Genomic DNA, 22,217 nt, shown 5'->3' with positions numbered 1-22,217 from the left:
ACGCCGGGATCACGCCCTGAGCTGAAGGCAGACGCTTAACCGCTGAGCCACCCAGGCGCCCCTAAGAAAGATGCATTTTTTAAAAGGTGAATTTTATAGTATGTGAATTATATCTCATTGAAAAAAAGAAAGATGGGGTGCCTGGGTGGCTTAGCTGGTTAAGTGTCTGCCTTTGGCTCAGGTCATGATCCCAGGGTCCTGGGATCAAGTCCTGCATCAGGCTCCTTGCTCAGTGGGGAGCCTGCTTCTCCCTCTGCCTGCTGCTCCCAAATACTGAAAGATGGTGAAAGAAATTGCCAGTGGGATGACAACCCACAAATGAAAACCTTTGACAGTGGGAGAAGTGTCAGAAGATGAGATGTATTGATGTGTGAATAAGGACTTCTTTTAAAGATAGAAGATCGGTCAAACCTGCTTAGTTTAAAGTAGTTGCCTATCTAGAGAATAAGACTGGGGAATAAAACAGGCTTAGCTGGTTAAGTGTCTGCCTTTGGCTCAGGTCATGAGATCAAGCCCTCATCAGGCTCTGTGCTCAGCGTGGAGTCTGCTTGAGATTCTATCTCCCTCTCCCTTTGCCCCCCACCCCAGCCTGACCCCCACTCATGCTCTCTCTCTAAAATAAATAAAGAAATCTTAAAAAAAAAAAAGGCACTTAATGGAATTGACTCTAGGCACCAACATGGATCCACTAAGGGCAAGTTCATTCATTGAATAAATATTTACTGTGCACCTACTTGGTCCTAGTTACTGTGCAAGACACGATGAAGCAGAAAAAAAACCAGGTATGTTCCTGCCCCTTGTGGAACTCCACTGAGGAAGACAAATAATAACAAAAATTACAGCGTAATTACAACTTGTGATAAGTACTATGAAAGAAGACACAGGGATTTGTGTGAGTGCATAATTAGAGGAACTAGCCTCACTGCAGGAGGGGGCAATGCTGGAGAAATCCTCTGTGCGGGCGGCAGCATGTAATCAGAGCCCTGAAGGATGAATAGCATGTAGATGGGCAGAGAGAGGGGAGTGCTACAGAGACGATCCAAAAACCACACGTGAAAAATGCATGAGGCAGCAATAAACTTGGCACGCTAAAGGAACGGAGAAAAGGCTGACATGGTTGGAATAGTAAACAGGTGAGTACAAGAGTGAGACTATCCAGGTAACTAAGGGCCATACCACACAGGCTAGCTCCTTTTTTTTTTTTTTTTTTAAGATTTTATTTATTTATTTGACAGAGAGAGAGCACAAGCAGGGGGAGCAGCAGAGGGAAAGGGAGAAGCAGACTCCCCGCTAAGCAGGGAGCCTGATGCGGGACTTGATCCCAGGACCCTGGGATCTCGACCTGAACAGAAGGCAGACGCTTTAACCGACTGAGCCACACAGGCACCCCTCCTTTTTTTTTTTTTTAGGTTTTTATTTATTTAATTAATCTCTACACCCAGTGTGGGACTTGAACTCACAACCCCGACATCAAGAGTCACACGCTCTTCCAACTGAGCCAGCCAGGCGCCCCGTGGCTATTTCCTTTCTCAAAATGATGACTGGACAGGTAGTTTAAAGAAATACAAAGACACACTAAATTTATTTCCAGCAGGACATTTGATCAAAGTACTTGGGAAGAAGCACGGTTATCAGTTTTATAACCAAATTCAGTCCCGAATCCACCCACTTCTCCCCTACCTTCTGAGCCCCCTAGATGAGGCCACCGTCATCTATTTTCCCGGGCTCCTGCTTTCACTTTTACCTCCCACAATCCATCCTCCTTACAGCAGCTGGAGTGAGCTAAAGAGGAAATCAGACCATTGGAATTCTTTGCTTAAAATCCTTTGCTAAAATCAGTGGCTTCCCATTTGTAACAGGTTGGGTTTTCCCACACATGTGGAGACCAAGTTTGGGATCTGAGATGTTTATCAGGGTTTCACACCTCTGAGAAGAAAGGAGAGGAAGCAGGATTGGGCAGAGGAAGAAATCAACAGTGATACAGGCCCAATAAAGCTTGGGCCAACCCATCAGGGAGCTCTGGAATGAGTACTGTTGTACTCACAATTGTCCGGGGCCAGGTCAAAAGGAGGGAGCATTTATATCCCCGCTCACTCAGTCACCGATGTGGTCTGCTCTAAGTGGGGGTGTGTCCTCAGGCAGCAAGGCTTTCTGCCTTGAGAGAGCCGTCAGCTGACCCCACTCTTCATTCCTGGGCATTGAGCACTTCCGTAAAGGGATATCTGGGTGTTGTATACTTATCCATCTCATCATTGCATTTAGACATTTAGGACTTCAAAACGCAAAATGATCTGGCTCCTGTCTACCTCTCCTCCACTTGCTTCCGTTCTCAATTGGCTCTAGATACACTAACCATCCTGTTTCTTGAAGCTTATCCCCTCCTCAGGGCCTTTGTATTGGCGTCTGCTCTTGCCTGGCCGTTATTACCCCCAGTCTTCATGCAGCTAGCTTTTTTTCAAGTTGTCTGTCGACCTCCTCAGCGCAACCTATCATGTTGCCCTGTTTCACTTTCCTCATGCACTTAGCTGAAATTATCTAAATTATTTGCTTTTCGTGTACATTTGTCTCATCAACTAGAATGTAAATTCCTTGAGGATGTGGCTCTGATCTCCCTGGTCCACTGCTTCCTCCTCAGTCAGTACCTAGAACATAGTATACCTTCGATAAATTTTGTTATTCAGTAAATGACACTACAGATAGCTACCGTGCTAGCCAATGGAACAACTTGGCCCAATACTATTTTTTAGTATATTAAGGTTAACCTGAAGGGAGATCTCTAATTGTCTGACACAAACCTGCCGGGTCCTGTCAAACGGGTAAATGTCAATGATTTGTGTAGACAAAAATGGTGTGGTCACTGGGGCACCTGGGTAGCTCAGTCAGTTAAGCATCTGCCCTCAGCTCAGGTCATGATCTCGGGGTCCTGGGATCGAGCCCTGCATGGGGCTCCCTGCTCAGTGGGGAGCCTGCCTCTCCCTCTGCTGGTTGTGCGCTCTCTCTCACCCACAATCTCTCTTAAATAAATAGTGTGATCATCCAAATTTCTGATGATACAAAGCTGGGAGTATGACTAATATATTGGATGATAGGTTTCAGATTCAAAAGGACCTGAAAGTCCATCAAAAACAGAATGGGTAATTAATTGTCGTATATTATTCATACGACGAATTATTGTGCAGCAGCGAAAATGAGTGACCCACTGATATCTGCTACATGGAGAAACCTCACTAAGGTAATGCTGACAGAAAGAAATCAGACACACACAAAAGAGTGTGTACTGCATGATTCTCTTTCTACATATTTCAAAACCAGGCAAAGCTATTCTGCGGTTCTCTTGAGGAAGGAGGAAGAGGGCAATGATTAGGAGGGTGCATGAGGAAGGATTTTGAGGTGTTGCTAATGTCTATTTCTTTAACTAAATGGTGGTTATATGGATGTGTTTATTTTGCAATAATTCATTATCTGTGCCCTTATGATTTGTTCACATTTTTATATGTACATTGTACATCAATTTTAAAGTTAAGAGTAAAAAAAGACAGGGCAGGTATATTTAATTAAAAGCTCAATGTGTAGTTCCTGATTTTAAATGAAAGAGTTTTGTGTTTTTTTAAAAGATTGTATTTATTTACTTGAGAGAGAGCAAGAGTGGGGGAGAGGGGCAAAGGGAAAGGGAGAAGGAGACTCCCTGCTGAGCAGGGAGCCTGACTCGGGGCTCGACCCCAGGACCCCGGGACCATGATCTGAGCCAAAGGCAGACACTTAACTAACTGAGCCACCCAGGCACCCCTAAATGAAAGAGTTTAATATTTTGCCAGTTAGGATTGTAATTGCTGTTGATTTGCAGTACATAACTTTTATTAGATTTAAGTAGTTTCCTTTGATCTCTTGTTTCACAGGGGTTTTATTAGAATGACTTCTGTAATACCTGTTGCTGCAGGAATGTGGGATAAAGAGTATTTTCATGTGCCGCTATTGAAATACAAAGTGTTACGGGCTTTTTGAAAAGCAATCTGGCAACAGCTGTTATTTAAAAATACATATATACCCCTTAGGGTGCCTGGCTGGCTCAGTTGGTAGAGCCTGCAACTCTTGATCTCAGGGTTGTGAGTTCAAGCCCCACAGTGGGTATAGAGATTACTTAAAAATAAAATCTTTAAAAATACATATACCCCTTGACCCACCAACCTCAGTTCTGGGAATCTATCCTACTAAAGTAAACCATTAGTTTCAAGAAAACTATTGAAGTAAGAACATCAGAGTATACATGTACCAGGATATTTATTAAAGCAATGTTTTCCATGTCCACACACATATACACACATACACACACACCCACATTATAAATACCATGCATGCCCATCAATAGGGGAATGGTAGCAAAAATTATAGTACATCTGTATTTTAGAACATCCATTAGTAGGAATGAATGTGATTTAAAGAGATTTTATACAAAAAATTGTTTTAAGTAAAAGTGAGAGGCAAAAATGTAGTCACTTCTTAAATTACAAAGAAAATCTATACTGAATATGCGTGCATTTTTATGTGTCTATATGAGTATAGGAGCATGGAGAGAAATGTTAACTAGGTTGATAAAATGGTTATGGAGGGGTGAGAGCTATTGGGGTGACAAAGGAGGAGGGGCAAGTAGGGAGTCAAGGTGAAAAAATAAAATAAGAGCAAAAGGATTTTTTGAAACTCCTAAAGAGTCATATAACAGGGGCGCCTGGGTGGCACAGCGGTTAAGCGCCTGCCTTCGGCTCAGGGCGTGATCCCGGCGTTTCAGGATTGAGCCCCACGTCAGGCTCCTCCGCTATGAGCCTGCTTCTTCCTCTCCCACTCCCCCTGCTTGTGTTCCCTCTCTCTCTGGCTGTCTCTATCTCTGTCAAATAAAAAAATAAATAAAATCTTTAAAAAAAAAAAAAGAGTCATATAACAGGTAAAAAAATCAAATGAAGTCTTAGGGACATTAATAGATTGTACTGTGTCCAAATCAAAGGATTTAATAATCACAGTGTTCAGATCAAACCTACCATATTATATCAATTTCTAGACACCATGCTAAAAACAAATATCTCTCCCGCCCCTCAAAAAAATTTTCTTGTTATAAGAGGAGTGATCAAGAATTAGGCAAACCTTGGGTCCAATTTCTTTTCAGTCACTTACTTTGTGATCATGGCAAATTATTTAATCCCTCTACACCTTACTTTCTTCATCTGTACAATGGGGACAATTATAGTTCCTCTCTCTCAGGGTTACTGTAGGATAACTATATATGCATTCCAGGACTGGCATCTTGAATAAACCCAATAAAAATAATTAATGTTGTCAGTTACTAAAGTAAATATTTATTGTGAAAATTAGAATTTACATACAAGCAATAAATTTTAAAAATAACCACAATCTTACCTTCCCGAGTTAATTACTATTAACTTTTGGATGTTTATCCATTAACCAATGTGATCTGAAAAAATCATTATGAGTGATAATACTTAGTTAGGACAAATTAGCAGCCACCCCATGTGTGAAGGGTTGTCATGTGGAGGAGAGGTATATTCTGCTGAAGTCACAAAGAACCACAGCAAGCAGCAAGAGTTATGATGAGAACTGTCCAGCAATGAAATGGGCTGTCCAACACCATGGGGAGCTCCTCTTTTTAATAAATAACTGAGCCTTGGCTGGTGACCATTTACCAGGAAAGTTATGGAAGAAATGCTGGTGTTGGTAGACAGCTAAATGACTTCTAAAACTCTTCCTAACTCAAACATATGATCAAGAAATACTTGCTGGAGGAATACACATATTAGATTCACAGCCCTCATAAAACAATTCGTGGGGTCCTTACCATATACTGGGTGGTAAGGACAGTTCTAAGTTCCCATTAAAGTGAATAGGAAATTCCTAGCATAGGTCAGGCAAGGGAACCCTCCCTCATACCACACTGAGGACGTGCAATTCCACCAATTAATCACATTCAAACGGAGAAACAAATCAAAGGAGGGGCAGGCCTGGAAAGAGTCACATCTTATCTTCAGGTACTTTTTGTCTGCTTTCTTAAAACTCAGAGTCTCTTCCTGGGAACAGTTTCTGACCTGGCAAAATTTCATAGTAATTACTCAGGGGGAAGGAAACAAACAAAAAATACATTAATGTGGGTGGGTAAAATAAAGAAAAAAATTAAGAACATGGTGTTGGTGGGAGAGAAGACTAAAGGTCTATGTAAGACCCACCCAAGTGCTTTTGATGTTTGAGCAATTATTATCTTATTATTTTTCCTGCTATAGATGCAGCTGCGATTTATGTAACAGGATGTTTAAAAAGATTAAAGAGAAACTGTAGTAGGGTTCTGAGGTGATAAGAGTCTTTGGAATATGTATTTGTGGACGTTTAGAATATAAGTTCCTGTACATTCTTAGAATAAACCATCTATTTGTTTTTCTTTTCTTTTTTTTTAAGAAACAAGTAAAATTTGTATCTCAATATGGCTGCTTCTTGCCCACAAGTGATATAGAAATAATAGAGCAAAGAGAGCAAATAAATAATAAGCAAAGAGAGGTTGGTGGTGGTTCAATCTGTTATCTGTGCTGTTTCTTAATCAGCTTTGACTTTTAGATCCCAAATATTTTATCCCTATATTAAGATAAGTGTTTGGAATTTGTTTGGATTAAGCCCATCCCTCAGTAAATGGATTATTCTATTGCTCAAGCAGGAGAGTTGCATGGAATTTGTGACTGCAATAACTCAATCTGAATATGAGAGTTAAAGAAAGAAATAATTTGGGTGCCTGGCTGGCTCAGTTGGTTAAGCGTCTGCCTTCAGCTCAGGTCATGATCCCAGGGTCCTGGGATTAAGTCCCACATCAGGCTCCCTGCTCAGTGGGGAGTCTGCTTCTCCCTCTACCTCTCCCCCTCTGCTCGTGCTCTTTCTCTCTCTCAAATACATAAATAAAATCTTAAAAAAAAAAAAGAGAGAGAGAAAGAACTTTTGGTAGAGGAGCTTGTTGTATTGAAGTTGAGGTGAGTTAAATTGATTGGGTTAGAAGAGTGTTCTATAGGTGTCTCAAACATAGAGAATGACTCACCGGTACTCAAGACTTTCTGCCATGTGGGCTGCTACCTTATCTTACATCATAAATTGGCACCAGGCACCAAATAAAGGGCTTTGAGGCATATTCCCAGAATTTCTGATTAGTCATGTAAAAAGTGCTTGTTAATTTCAATTCTTTCTCCTAGCAACCTAGGCCAACCTTGTGCATGCTTGTGCACTCTCTGCATTTATTTATAATTTTTTAAAAACGTTTTTCTCTTTCAGAATAAGCTGTAGACATGATGACCTTTCCCCCTAAGTACTTCAGTGTGTATTTCCAAAAAACAAGGGCATTCTCTTGCACAATCCCAGTATAATTATGCAAATTAAGAAGTCAGTATTGATTCAATAAAACTATCTAATCTATAGACCTCATTCAAACTTTGCTCAATTGTCTCAGTAATGCCCATTAGAGTAAAAGAAAATTCCAGATCATACATTGTTGTCAAGATCAACATTCAGTTGTCAAGTATCTTTAGTCTCCTTTAATCTAGACTAGATTTTCCATACTTTGTTTTTCATGACCTTGAAGAGTTATAGGCAAGTTGTTTGTAGAGTGTTTCTCAACTTGGGTTGTCTGATGTTTCCTCATGATTAGATTCAGGTTATGCATTCTTAGCAGAAATACCACAGAAGTGACGTTGTGATCTTCTCAGTACATAATAGTAGTTGATTTGTTCCATCACTATTGAAGTTACCTTTAATGACTTAGTTACATTTTTTTCCACTTTAAAATTACTGCTTTTCCCTTCATCATTAACAAGTGCCTTCTGGGGAGATACTTTGACGCTATGTACATATCCTGTCCCTCATCAAACTTTACCCACTAGTTTTAGCATGCATTGATGATTCTTGCCTGACTCAATTATTACTCTGATGATTGCCAAATGGTGATTTCATAATTCTTTCATTCCTTTTATATTTTTTATTTGGTATTCTACTGTAAGGAAAAATGTACCTTTCTCCATGATTTGCTTGGCTGTTTATTTATACCAGTAGGGACTCACAGAGTCCTATTTTACTCAATGGGTTATAATCTCTTACTGACACTATGTATTGTGATACTCAAATTGTCCCTCATACAGCTAGTGGGAATCCCTTCAAACTGTCCTTTTGACATGTCCCTAAAATTCTTTGAGCTTCCTAACTTTATCACACAATAAAATAGTCCAGGTTTCCTAGTATTCTGCCAGCACCAGTCTTGAAATCACTTTCTAAGCTCTGGTTACATGAGTGGAGAATAGTATTCAGAAAGACTTGGGTTCTAGCGTGCTCATTTGCATGAGTGTATCATTGCTGGCAGATCCTCTCAGAAGACAACCTCCCTCCCCCCAACACACACACACACACACACACACACACACACACACACACACACACACAACTTAGAAACAATGTGCTCAGACTGATTGATATTTCCAATTCCCACCCAGCACTGCAGGATTCATTCCAGCCTTCCTCCTTTCCATACATTTATAACTCCCTTCTCTGACAGTGAGAAATCTGTGGATTTCAACTACTCAACTACCACATTTAACCAAGCCTACAGGCACTCTTTCCTTTCCACTTGACTTCAGTGCAATCTCCTGTCACCGTAAGCCAAATTGTATACACACACTGATGCTAGGGCCAAAGCACGGAAATCTTTGCTACGTCATCAATGCTCCTTGAAGGGTGATGCCACCCCTGCTTCTTTGGGGGCCCTAATGTTGACCACTTCAGCCTCTTAATGCTTGCAATAGAAATTCCGCCTGGAAAAAGCACTCTTCACCCCATTTTTTCTCCACACAGTGACACGGTTAACCTGGAAGGGCTGTTTTAAGGTCCTGATGACTCAGAGATTTTATGGAAATGACTCTTTTGGGTTTTATAGGCTCTTTATTTTAGTTCCCTTTCCCTAAGATTCAAACATGAATCTAGTCTGTGCCCAGAATCACTCCTCTCTTGTGGTTTACCCTGTCCTGCGGTCCTCTCTTTCATGAGAATGAGCTCTTTCTGAATCCTTCACGTATATGGAACCTTGGCAGCCAGGTCCTCCAGACATGTCTGGATACAAGAATGTGTCAGCTTAAGTTCTCAAAACACTCCCATCACATTTGTTATGCTCTTAAAATGACCGGCATTAATAGTCTAATTCAGAAACTCTCTTGAAGACTGAGGACTATACCATGGAAGCATCAAAGAAATCAAAGGACTGCACTCCCATCACAAGGATCTTGTCCAAGGAAAAGAACTCCCTCATGATTCTCCTGGCTGGTGGAGACAGAAGGAAGCCTGGAGAGCTTTCAGCTTGATGACTGCCCTGGGTCACGTTTGATCACAATGACACTATTGTCCAGCGGGCCTCTTAAAACACCATCATCAGGATGTGGACGTTAAATTGTTTTTCTAACAGTGCTAACAGACACCTAATCTATCATCCCCTGATTCCTCTTGTTTCCAACTACATGCCTCAGGAGGAGGACGGTCCAGGTTAGCAAAGTAGTCTGTGGTAATGAGACTGAAAGATATTCACTAGTTTGTGTGAAGAATTAGTCCAAGAGTTAATGACCTTGATGTCGTCATACCTTTCCCTATCTATCGACCTAACTAGTCATGGACTGGTTACATTTGACCATTTTATTACTAAGTTGGTATTTAACAACATGCAATTACTTTACTTGAGATAAAATCTCCTGATTACATGAATGAGATAATTCCAAACTAAATCAGAGTCTATTAAATCTTCAGCATTACAAACATTAACAATAGGGATTCTATTGCGGTTACTGAAATGGTTTCTTTTACTAGATGTGTCTTCCTCTCTACGATTAAGTGTGAAAAGTCTTTTCTGCCAGTCTTCTGCTTATTTTATGGGTTTCTGATGTGGCTGTGTTTTACGTGTGTCCATGGGACAAGTGGGCTTAGGACCTTCCTACTCTGCCACCTTTCCAGAAGGTGTTTCCTTTACTAGAATGTAAGCTTCATGAAGGCAGGGAGCTTTGTTTTGTTCATTGCTCTATTCCCAGTGCAAGTGTGCCCAAATCATAGCGGGAGCTCAGTACATGTTTGTTGAACAAATGAAAACATATGGTGGCACAACAAGAGGAAATGAAAAAGTATTAAACTAATCCCTGAAGGAATTATTGCCTGGTTATCGGTATTCCAAACAATAGTGGGAATGCTAAGGAAGAACTTGGAAAATAGCTACTATTGATGTGGCCCGAAGAATCAAACCTCCCCTCCATCTCTAGTAGTTAAAAGGTTGGGGGAGAGGAGAAGTCTTGCTAAGGACTTACCTAGATCCTTTAAAGGAGCATTCAAAAACTTCACGTGGTTTGGGAATGGCTAAGGGAGTGGCCTATTGTAAATTGAAGGCCCAAGGGGCAAGGTTTAAAAGCAGAAGGGGGAGAGAGGAGAGATGTTTACATATTATAAGGTCATTAGAGGAAAATGTGTATCTCCTTGTGGGTTTAGACGCAGAGAGCTCAAACTCAAACATTTTCGAAGGCCAGGCCAGTATATAAATGGGTGATAGAGCTGGATGTAAATAATAGTGAAGAGTAGAGACTGGGGGGAAATGGGAATTGCTTCCCCCTTCTAAAGACATTAAAAATCATTTAAAGGCCATAAAAACAATAGGCAGATCAGATATGTCTTTAGGAAGAATTCGCTTTGTAGGCAGTTTGAGGGCTTTAGGTTCTATATTGTCTCTGTGATTTAACATTTGCCCTTGAAAGGTGTGCATGCCTTTGTGTTCCAACAGTTACTGGCTAGGCAATTTTAAGAATAAAGAGGCATATTTGCTACTTACAGCAGCGAGGAGACAAATAGGGATCACACTGGGAGGTCTCACGTGCCCACTTGAACTCTTCTGCAGGGCTGTAGCACCCAAGAACCACGACTGGTTGATCTGTGGGAGTTGTCTAAAGTATTTGGGTTGTTTTGACTGAATAAAAGACTTGAACTACTGGGACAGTTTCTGGGATGAGACCACCTCCATGGGTAATAACTAGAGCTTGCCAAAGATACGCAGGCAGGCAAACAGCAGAGGTTAGGAAATGGCAGGGCTCTCAGACTTGAAGGTAGGGTAGAAAGATTATAGATTGGATTATCTACAAGGCAATCTTCTGGCAAAGGTGTAATGTTTTGTTCACTTTCCTGGGATGATTGTAAAGTTTAGTTAGGGGCGCCTGGGTGGCTCAGTCGGCTAAGTGTCCAACTCTTGATTTCAGCTTGGGTCATGATCTTGGGGTTGTAGGATCGAGCCCCATGTTGAGCCCCAAGTCAGGCTCTGAGTCAGCCGGAGTCTGCTTGAGATTCTTTCTCTCCCTTTCCCTCTGCCCCTCCCTCCCTCAAATAAATACATCTTTAAAAAAAAATAAAGGTTATTTAGCTGAACTACCATCGATACACTAAAACTAGGAATGTACAAAAAATGTGTAACTTAATCAATTAGTATCACTAATCTCATTTTGTTCTCCAACCTTTGACTTTCTCTTATGGTGGAGGAGAGGTCAGGGCACTTGATTTTGCTGGCCTCCCTTCTGCAGTCTTTTGTGGGTTCACTAGGCTGAAACCAGAGTGACATGAGAAATTTGAGAGTAGAATATGGACTTCGCTCTTGAAGCAGCAGACCTATGTGGCCAGGAGTCTAAGTTTTTAATTAATGATATTAAGTGGAAGTCTTGATGGGATTACCAGGAAAGCAGTTTAAATAGAGCTCCTACCTATCAAATGCACTGTGAGTTGGGTGATTATAGCAGATTTCGCATTCAGCTTAAATTTTTTTTTCTCTTTCTACACTGTGATTTCCAACCATTTCCTAAGTCTAACAGGCCTACACTACCTTGTGTGATGAAGGTGTGGTGGATAAAGGGACGAAACAGTAAACAGAAGTGTGCCCTGCCTCACATTTACTATTATGCTGCACCCATCACAGGGAACTGTACCCAGGAGTTGGGGGCATTGGTCTGCAGTTATGTGAGTGGTGGCCCATGATGGAGCAAATAGCTGGTGAGGAGCAGGTGATGCAGTGGGAACCAGCGAAGAGCATGAGATTCCCAAATTAGGAGGAGGACACTCAGAAGGGACATGAACCAATACTCTCCTTTCTCCACTTACACTAGAGTACGGAGGTCAAGGGCTCCAACCCAGGACTCTGGGATCATGACCTGAGCCAAAGGCAGACGCTTAACGACTGAGCCACCCAGGCACCCCTTGGGTAGTTTCTAGAAGCAGTTTGAGAATCTACAGTGGGATCGATACAGAGCCACGGGAGTGAGAGATTTTCTGCTACTTTTTTCCTCTTGCTTTTTAATCATTAAAAATTCAAGAGGTTATTTGCCAAGTAAAGACCAACCCTGCTGAAAGTTGTTGCCAGCTTTTCCTAGACCTAAATATGCCCAACTGCTGAACAGAGTATCTTCTTTTTTTTTAAAAAGATTTTATTTATTTATTCAACAGAGATAGAGACAGCCAGCGAGAGAGGGAACACAAGCAGGGGGAGTGGGAGAGGAAGAAGCAGGCTCATAGTGGAGGAGCCTGATGTGGGGCTCGATCCCATAACGCCAGGATCACACCCTGAGCCGAAGGCAGACGCTTAACCGCTGTGCCACCCAGGCACCCCTGAACATAGTATCTTCTGACTCTCCGAATATCAAAGATGAACATGCAAAATATTCTGAGAGGTGAAGCAAGTCTCGGACATGCTCTCAAAGGAGGCCAGCAAAGTTGAACAAAGACCTCTGCTTTCAGGGTGAAGGCCATATTCCACTCTCCAATGTTTCTATTGTTTCAGCCTAGTGAACTTTTACCCACAAAAGTCTGTCTTTGAACAGTCTGATCAAAAACAAGGTCTTTAATTTTTTTTTTTGTTGTTTGTTTACTTACAGCCAAACCCTTAGACAGAAGGCCAACTCCCAGTGGTCAGTTTCAAACAGGTTAACTTTGGCCTCCCTCAAGAGATTTTTTAAAATTCCACAATTTTCTGACAGATATGTGAATGATGCCAGTATGCTTGACTTTATCTGCTCTTCTGAAGTGTTTCCTCCCTCCCAGGGCACACCTGAGGGGAGTGATATGGATTTAAGAGAACAACTTCAATGGGTAATCTCTGTCCAGTCCTGTAATGAGGAGTGCAGTTGGTTAAGTAAAGACCCAGAGATTTGGGTTGTCGTGGTTAGGTCTGCAGGAGGAGGAGAGAGAGGATAGGGAACGTCAGTGCAGCCATATTAAGCATGCCTCCATGTTCTTGTTTTCAACCCTTCTCCTTGTGAATCTCCCATGCATGTTTATCTACTGCTTTTTCATTTAGGAGCAAGGGTAAAGTTACAAGGGAAAAGCAATTACGGACTAAAAAGTCTCATTCTTGGGCTTTAGGAATGTTACCCTCTGGGACACCTGGGTGGCTCAGTCGGTTAAGTGTCTGCCTTTGGCTCAGGTCATGATCCCAGCGTCCTGAGACTGAGTCTCACATCAGGCTCATTGCTCAGTGGGGAGCCTGCTTCTCCCTCTGCCTGTCACTCCCCCTGCTCATGGTCTCTCTCTCTGACAAATAAATACATAAAATCTAAAGAGAGAGAGAGAGAGAGGAGAAAAAAAGGGATGTTACCCTCCTGGGCTTCCCTGAGAAAACGAGTAACATTCAGATGCATATTTCGTCCAAGTACTTCAGTATTTGAGGAACCGTAAGAAAAGAATAAGGATTTTTTTTTTTTTTTACAAAAATGGATAATAGAACAAAGAGAAGAGCCTTTGTAAAATTATGTTGGAAAACAATAATTTAAACTTCAAACTGCTGGGCAGCCCCCTCAGGTCCCCTCCCTCCTTAGGAGCTTCATACTATCACTTTGCTATCGCTCGATAAACCTTGCTTTGCTGCCCACCAAAAAAAACCCCCCACCAAAACAAAACCTCAAACTGCTGGTTATGTAAACAGATTAATTGGCTGATTTTTGCAATGCCACACTTACAGGTAGGTAATGTTTCCAAAACTCTCAAGTATTTGGAATATAGTCCGGGGACTAGATATCAGCGCGTAAACAGCCATCAAAAAGTACATGCACTTTGTTTCTTCAGAACTTAAAGTACCCTCACACAGTCATTCAATTGTGTATAAAAAAAAGAGATCAAGTACACAGACCAGAGATTCTGGTAGCAGACAGCAGAGTCCATTCAGATGATCTAGAAGGCAGAGCAACTTGCTAGAGCTGTTTAGCCTAGAAAATAACCCTGGGGGCTATTTACAATGACGATAAAATAGCTACCTTTTACTGAGTGCTTACCATGGTCTACTGGTCACTATTCTATGTAGCTATTATCCCCAATTTACCGGTGAGAAAACTGAGACATGGATTAAATAACTTGATGTGCTACGATGGACGGAGGCAAGTTCAAAGCCACCTCTGTCAAACTTCAAAACTTCAGTCCCACCTATTTTGTTTTACTGCTCTATATTCCAATCCCAACTCTTTCCTAATAGATTTTCAAATGAAGATATCTATATTCCATATCGTCTGATAAAAAGCACAGGGAACTATGTAACGTATTTTAAGACATTTAAAATATAATACATACAAATTTGTTGGTATTTAAAGAGTAAACTTTAAATATCTGGAAAATTCGGGTGCCTGGGTGGCTCAGTCGGTTCAGTGTCTGCCTTCGGCTCAGGTCATGATCCCAGGGTCCCGGCATCGAATCCCAAGTCGGGCTCCTTGCTCCACCGGGAGTCTGCTTCTCCCTCTGCCCCTCCCCCCACCTGTTCTCTCAATCTCTCTCTCTCTCTGAAAAATAAATAAAATCTTTTAAAAATAAATAAATACCTGGAAAATTCAGTTATATGGAAAATAAGCGACAACGCCTTCATTAATTCATGTGTTGATTCAATGAAGGCTTGATTGTGTATCTTCTATGTGTGTTTCAACATGACTTAAAGGACCTTCTTGAACCAAAACTCCTTCAGCTGTGTGGTGATTAAATTGCTGCAGTTTGCATGGGACTCTTTAGAGTTTTCGCAATCTAACTCCCATACTCCAAGAAACCCCTCAGTCCCGGGAAAATCAGGACAGTTGGTGGCTCGAGCTTCACCACACGTACGGGTGCTTTAAAGTTGCTTTTGGGTGATGGTGCTGATTATAAATAGGATCTTTATCCTTGATCCTGTTAGAGAGGCTTAAGTCCTCTCTTAGGGAGAAAGAAGCAGCTCAGTTTCTGTTTCTGTGGGAGCACCTCAAGCGATGGGGAAACTTTTTCCCGAAACCTCATTTCATTTTTAGTTTTTTTGTCAAAATTTTATACACTTCTTTTGCATTCTGGATGAAAAATCTATCTCAGTGAAGCTTCCACCCACTTTTCTTGTCCCATCCATTGCTACCATATGAAATGAACTGAATCTTTTCCCCATGTGATTGCACTTTAAATATTTAAAGGAATCTTGGATGGCCCCAATATTTTCACCTTCAAACAACACATCTCCTAACCATTCAACATTTCTCAAATTCTTTTACCGTGATTACTCTCTTCTGAATGCAGTTCAGTTTGGTCATATTCAAATTGTAGCGTCTTAAATGGTAGCTTTGAGAAATCCAATCAGCAGATTACAGCAGCTATATCACCACCTTTATCTAGAATGTGTGCTTCCTTACCTTAGTATTTTTCTTGGCAGTCATTAGCTTAGATTAAGTTCATATCTACTAAAACTTCCAAGCATTTAAAAAAAGTTTTTATTGATTAATTTTAGTAGTCTCTACACCCAACGTGGGGCTCGAACCCACAACTCAAGAGTGGCCTGCTGTTCCAACTGAGTCAGCCAGGTGCCCCCCCCCCAAGCATTTTTCTGTGATACTTCTGCTAGGCTATATTATTTATATTCTGTACATGCAGTTATTTTTTTCTAGCTTGAAGTACAGGATCTTACATTTACCTCTGTAAACTTAATTTTCAATCGCCCTCCTTTAAAAAAAAATCACTCATTCTCAACTTTGTTTGATGAGCATATTTTCATGTCAATGACAGAACTGTTAAAAAGACAAGGCTTTCATTGGCAAACTTTATGTTTGTATTCATCTGCTAACTAGTTACAATAATTTAACCCATTTGTAGCTAACCTAATTTACAAATAATAATACATATTTTCCTACTTCATTCCATACAAAAACAACGTGATAGGAAACGGAAGTCAGCCATGATAGAAAATGCTTTGTGACAAAGAGCTATTTGCTACTTCTGTGGAATTGCTTTCTTAGCCACACACTTTAGGCCAAAGATAGCATGTCCCACTGTAATTCTCCACTTCACTTACTGGGCTTGGCACCGAGTACGCTTTGGTTATTAAGGAAGATCAAATCTTCTCTTAAAGAACAAAGATTTGGGGCACCTGGGTGGCTCCATCAGTCAAGGATCTGACTCTTGACTTCAGCTCAGGTCATGATCTCTGAGTTGTGAGAGCGAGCCATGCACAGGATTCTGTGCTGGGCATGGAGCCTGCTTAAGATTCTCTCTCTCTCCCTCTCCCTCAGTGCCCCCCACCTCTAAAAAAAAAAAAAAGAACAAAGATTTGCCCAGGTGAGTTCAAAAGAAGAGTCCTGAATAAGCTTAGGAATAAATATACAAATTTATTCCTTTGAAAGGAAACAATACATTTTCAAGCTCAAGGTTTGTTGTGTTTGTTAAAACTATCAGAGACACTTGAAGCTAGTAGTCAAATACATTAGCTTTGGCCTGGTTCAACTCCTGATTCTACCACTTGCCAATTGTTTTACTTTGGGCAAATATATTAATTTTAGCACAGTGCCTAGCATCTAGTGAGAGCTCTAAAGATAAGAGTAACTACTATTTACTGAGCAACATTTTATGTTAGGTATTACATAAGGGCCTAGGATACGTACACTGCTTAACATGCTGTCTCATTTTCTCCTAACAATTCAAGTAGAAACTTCTGTTATACCCAAATCACATATGAGAAAATTGAGGCATAGAAAGATTATGCAATTTGCTTAAGTTAAAAGTGTAAGAAAGGATATACACTAAGTTTATCTAACTCTAGACCAGGAGCCCAAACACAATTCTACCCTGCCAGTCCCTGATACCTTTAGCAGTTTGAGTAGTAAGGATATTGACCACCAGCCCATCAGGGAATTTCCAGGAACCCCAAAAGTCCTCCATGGTATGGTCTTATCTTTCATCAGAGTGAGGTTCTGGTCCTCAGCCCTATAGGCTTAGAAATCCAATCTGTTGGGGCACCTGGGTGGCTCAGTCGTTAAGCGTCTGCCTTCAGCTCAGGGCGTGATCCCGGCGTTCTGGGATCGAGCCCCACATCAGGCTCCTCCGCTATAAGCCTGCTTCTTCCTCTCTCACTCCCCCTACTTGTGTTCCCTCTCTCGCTGGCCGTCTCTCTCTCTGTCAAATAAATAAATAAAATCTTAAAAAAAAAAAAAAATCCAATCTGTTAACACACGGATTTTGAATTCAGCTCCCAGAGCCTGGTATTCAAATTCAGAGCACCAGTGTATTCATAATGAAAATTATGAGTATAAATAGAAAGAAATACAATAGCTAAGGCCTAAAACATTCATGTCCTGGGGTGCCTGGCTGGCTCAGTCAATAGAGCATTCAACTCTTGATCTTGGGGTTGTGAGTTGAAGCCCCACGTTGGGATTACTTAAAAAATTAAAAATTAAAAAAAAAATAAACAAAAACATTCTTGTCCTGTGACCAATATTTGGGAATCAGATTGTAAGAGCAGGTTGCTTACGGAGCATGGAACTAGAAATAAGGATGTCTGTTTTATGAGTGAATGTTTGCTAGAACAAAATCCATCCAACTCCAAAGCGGCACTTTACCTGCTTCCAAAATCGAACAGACCAGTGTAACCTCTCACCTAAAAACACTTGGATAAACACCACCAGGATTTGCCTCCTAGATCCTCTTTCTTCCTAAGTTTTCAGGGCCGACCCGTGCTGACTCTATGTTCTTTCTTGAATTTAGGTTAATTTTTTTTTCAGGTTACAGCATAATTCTTTTTCACTAAGATTCTGAACAGCTATACTTTGATACATAATGCATTGATTTGAAGGTTTAAATCTAAAAGGGCAGCTTGACCTCCAGGTTCTTGGTGGGGAGTCCTCTCACTGAGGCCACAAAGTACTAATAGCAGCAATAAGAGACAGACCCCCTCCGATGGAAGCTGCCTTCTCCTCTATGAAACTTTTGCTGGCTGGCTCTCAGCTTCAGAAACAGAGACTGTTGTCAACAATTTTCACCTACCTACTCTAATCTAAAAGGTGACAAACACTGTTTCTGTAACTACTGAAAGAGATAGGCTGGTTGAAGATTTCCATGGCTCTGCTGACTGCCTGGCTATGCCAGCTCTGGGGGAATTCAGTGTACGGGGTGTGAAAGAATTTTTTTCTTGGCTCTTTGCTGTAGGTCCAGGCAGCTACAGCAACAGCAGTGGTTGCTACTCTCATGCACAGCTTCCAGAATGCCTGGGAGTCTCCTGCTGATAACAATATGGAATGCCTGGAACCAAAGAGGCTGGAAGCCCTATCAGCTACAGCAGCTGAAAGTTACCCCAGAACCTTCGGGCTCAGGGTAACTTCAGAACCTCAAGGCAAGGAATGGATGCCTCGCTGCGCACATGTGCCACACGACAGCCATGCACAGCAGATCATAAGAATAGTGTGGACAAACTCCTCTCATCTCCTTCTGCAGGTGAGGCGTTTACGTATCTTCAGGCACAAAGCAAAGGCAGAGCATGAGGGGCGGGGGGGGGGGGTTTCCCAGCATTACTGAGAAGGTACAAGAACTGAAGCCCTCAGGGCCTACCATTCCCTTCTACAGGATGGAAAGACTCTCAGGGAGCCCTGGAGTTCCTAGTGCCTGGACACAGAACACTGGATGGAGTCGATGACTCCACAGCCTCTCCCTGAAAAGATCTCTAGATGATGCTGGGAGAGAGGGGTAGAGCTAATCAGGGAAGTCAAGATACAGTTACTAATTCTCCTCGTTGAAAGCCAAACAGGAGACTAGACTATCAAGTCTACTCACTCAGATACCATGATTTCTTACCATATCTCACCTCTCCCCAACATTCATACATGAAAATGAAGTTCCCATCAGTGTTGGGGGGTTAACTGAGTAGGAAGACATGGCCCCTTTATGACTCCAGATTCTTGCAAGAAGTTTGTTTTCTGAACATTCCCCTCTGTGCACTCCCTTCTTGTCTTAATTGGCCCTACCCATTGAGGTAGATTCCACATCTTCCTCCTGGATCTTTGGATTGGCTCAAGCCTCTGACCCCTCCACTGCAGAGTCTAAAAGCAGGGAGATGGCCAAAATAGGCAGTCAGGGAAGAACACAGGCATTCCTATTGCATCTGCTCAGTCTCTCAGCAATCCTCATGTCAGGGAATCTCTCAAGTTTACAGGCTGGGGCCACAGAGAGTCTCCCCTTCCTCAGTCACTGTGTAACACACGGAGCAGGGTCTCTCAGAGGCTGTCTGCCGAGTACTGAAAGTCAGAGATGCTGTTGTTGAATGTGGGTGTTTTCCAGCAGCTCTGTTCTGGATGTAATTCCTCAGAGCTGCTCCCTGGCTCTGCGTAAGCTAGGTTCTGGATGACTCCCAGCATGACTCCTTACCCTTTCTCTTGTTGTCACTGGCTGTCAGAATTGCTGTTCATGGCTGCCACAGGTAACTCCTATTATAAGGGTTGTTGTTGTGATTTTTAATTATTAGAGAGCTGACACACTCAGTTGAAAGACTTCCACAAAGCCAGGCAACAGGTTACCACTTTACCACTTTAGCAAGGATTGCTCGACTGATCGATTCAAAGGCATCTGTTGAACACTGGCAAGTGCACCTGATGATGTGGAAGGGAACAAAGATGAATGAGAGAAGGGATTCTCTCCTCAAAAAAGGCCACATTGTAGGTGCACACAGAAATCACTGTAATAAAGGATAAGCATATAAGGACAAGTCACCGTTACACTCTCCGCACCTGGAAAAGTTCAAGACGAGAATTTGCACCTACCAGGCCACTAGCCACGTGCCTATTGATCAGCTGAGGTAGTCCGAGTCTGTTTTGGCCTCAGAAACCAATGCCAAGATGAATTGTAACATGTTAGGCACCATAAAGCAAATATTTTTTTAATGCTCTGTGTGCATGTAACAGGAGCTCAGTGTGTTAACACTTTCCTTTAAAGGGATCTCTTTTAATTTAATGAAATGGGTTGACTGCCATTCACTTCCCTTTAATAGCAAGAGAAATAGAAGTCAAACTTCTCTTCCCTGTTCCTCAGGGCAACTAACAAGAGAACAAACAGGGTTCAGTACCAGGAATAAAGTTGACTCATACTCTTAGGCTTTCTCTCCTTTTAGAACACATTGATTGAAGACTTGGAATGGGATAACATTCATTCGCATAGAGAAACAGATGAGGTCGCCAAGGAAGAGAGGGTAGGGAGGGAATAGGGAAAATGAGGTAAAGGAATAGGGACAGTGGCTGTTGTACTACCTTTGACAAAGTCTCTTCATCTCAGAAGAAAAGATTGTTCCAGGGGGATTATATTCTAGGCAGCATGATGAGGATGAGTAGAAATCATATATATCCTGGCCGACCATCCTAGGTGAAGAGAGTAAGTCTTGTGAAAAGAGTAACACGAATGAATATATCTTTGTGGCCTAGTACCAGTCCAAGGTCCCCAGGTCTACAAAACTTAAAAACAAACCAACAAGAGTAGGGGTGCCTGACTGGTTCAATCAGTACAGCATGTGACTCTTGATCTGAGGGTCATGAGTTTGAGTCCCATATTGGGCATAGAGTTTATTTAGAAAAAAAAAAAAAAAAAAAGTCTGTGCTCTAGCATACAGAATTAGTAGCAGAGGGGAGGTGAAGCTTTCCCAAGGCAGGAATCTCAACGGGTACCACTGAACAATCTCAGGTCAAGAGGTAAGAACCTAAAACCCAGGAGGTGGCCCATAGTACACAAAAGATTTGTAGGGGACAGGGGTGCCTGGGTGGCTCAGTGGGTTAAAGTGTCTTACTCTTGATTTTGGCTCAGGTCATGATCTCAAGGTTGTGAGATGGAGTCATGCGTCGGGCTGCACGCTGGGCGTGGAGCCTGCTTAAGATTCTCTCTCCCCCTCTGTCCCTCCCCCAACCCCCGCACATGCTGTCTTTCATGCTCTCTCTCAAAAACAAACAAACAAAGATTTGTAGGGGATAAGGACACCATATCTTTTCCATAAATGTATTTCAAAATAGTGACACAAAAGAAAACAGGACATGAGGAGCTCCTACACTGGGTTCATGGCTTTCTAGATAGAAGGGGTAGAAATAATGCCTCTTCTTGCAGTGAATTCTTAGCCATTTTTTCCCCTGCATCATTGCCTTTGCTATCCCTCTTACTGTTCATAACTGTCACATAGCCTTTACCTGGTATTTAAATGTTCATATGTTTGTTTTTATACATACTATAAACTACTTGAGGGCAGTGATCATATCTTTATACCTTCAATGACAACTACCTCAGTGCCTGTTCTCAGTAGGTCATTAAGAAATGTTGTTTGATTTGATATTATAGGAGAATTAGGGTCAACAGCTGCAAGGGCTGGCAATCCATAGGTTTCTGGCCAAGAATTTCCATGAGGCAAGGCAACATTTGGCAATTACAAGGGCATTCCAGTGAAGTGAAGAGGAGTGTCAGATTTTGCAATAGTTCTGTAAATAAGATAGATTTTCTGGAGTGGCTGGGTTCGTGGAAAAACATGTGCTGAATGGCAAAAAGCAATCTGGGTTCTCACCTTTATACCAATCATTACAGCAAGATACAATCTCCGCTAGATTCAAATAGGAAGGGGTGACATTCATAAGTTTTCTTAGCACTACTCAGCATTATGCCAGGTATTGTACATGCAGAATATTTTTTAAATGCTATTACTGACCTCAAACTTAAAATCCTAATGGGAATTCAATGTGTACATACCCAAACTAGTCAGAAAACAATATGAGTGTTACATTGAATAACAGATTAAATGTTACAGCATTGCTGTCCTAAAGAAGGCAGTCTTGAGATGGGTCTTGGAAGCCCCCTAATTTTTGTAGGTCTTTGCTCCTTTGTGGCTTCACAAAGTTCTCTATCTTGTGGACATCTGG

General features: G+C 41.7%; 1 protein-coding gene across 3 annotated transcripts in view; it reads right to left on the bottom strand.

The window, feature by feature from the left end:
* LRIG2 (leucine rich repeats and immunoglobulin like domains 2) overlaps nucleotides 1-22,217 on the bottom strand; it is a 143,178-nt gene that overhangs the window by 112,509 nt on the left and 8,452 nt on the right. The window contains exons 4-5 of one of the 3 annotated variants that reach the window (XM_087866177.1): nucleotides 20,577-22,213; nucleotides 1,681-1,782 (exon numbers count right to left, since the gene is read on the bottom strand). The gene's annotated coding sequence lies outside the window, so the exon portion shown is untranslated. Of the gene's footprint in view, nucleotides 1-734; nucleotides 811-1,680; nucleotides 1,783-20,576; nucleotides 22,214-22,217 lie in introns of all 3 variants that reach the window. The other 2 variants (XM_087866179.1, XM_087866178.1) reach the window with 2 other exon arrangements.

Source organism: Ursus americanus, chromosome 12 (assembly GCF_024610735.1).
Source record: "Ursus americanus isolate L20-20 chromosome 12, mUrsAme1.1.p, whole genome shotgun sequence".
Classification (NCBI taxonomy): domain Eukaryota; kingdom Metazoa; phylum Chordata; class Mammalia; order Carnivora; family Ursidae; genus Ursus; species Ursus americanus.
The sequence above is the reverse complement of the archived record's forward strand: the minus strand, read 5'-3'. Positions and strand labels throughout refer to the sequence as shown.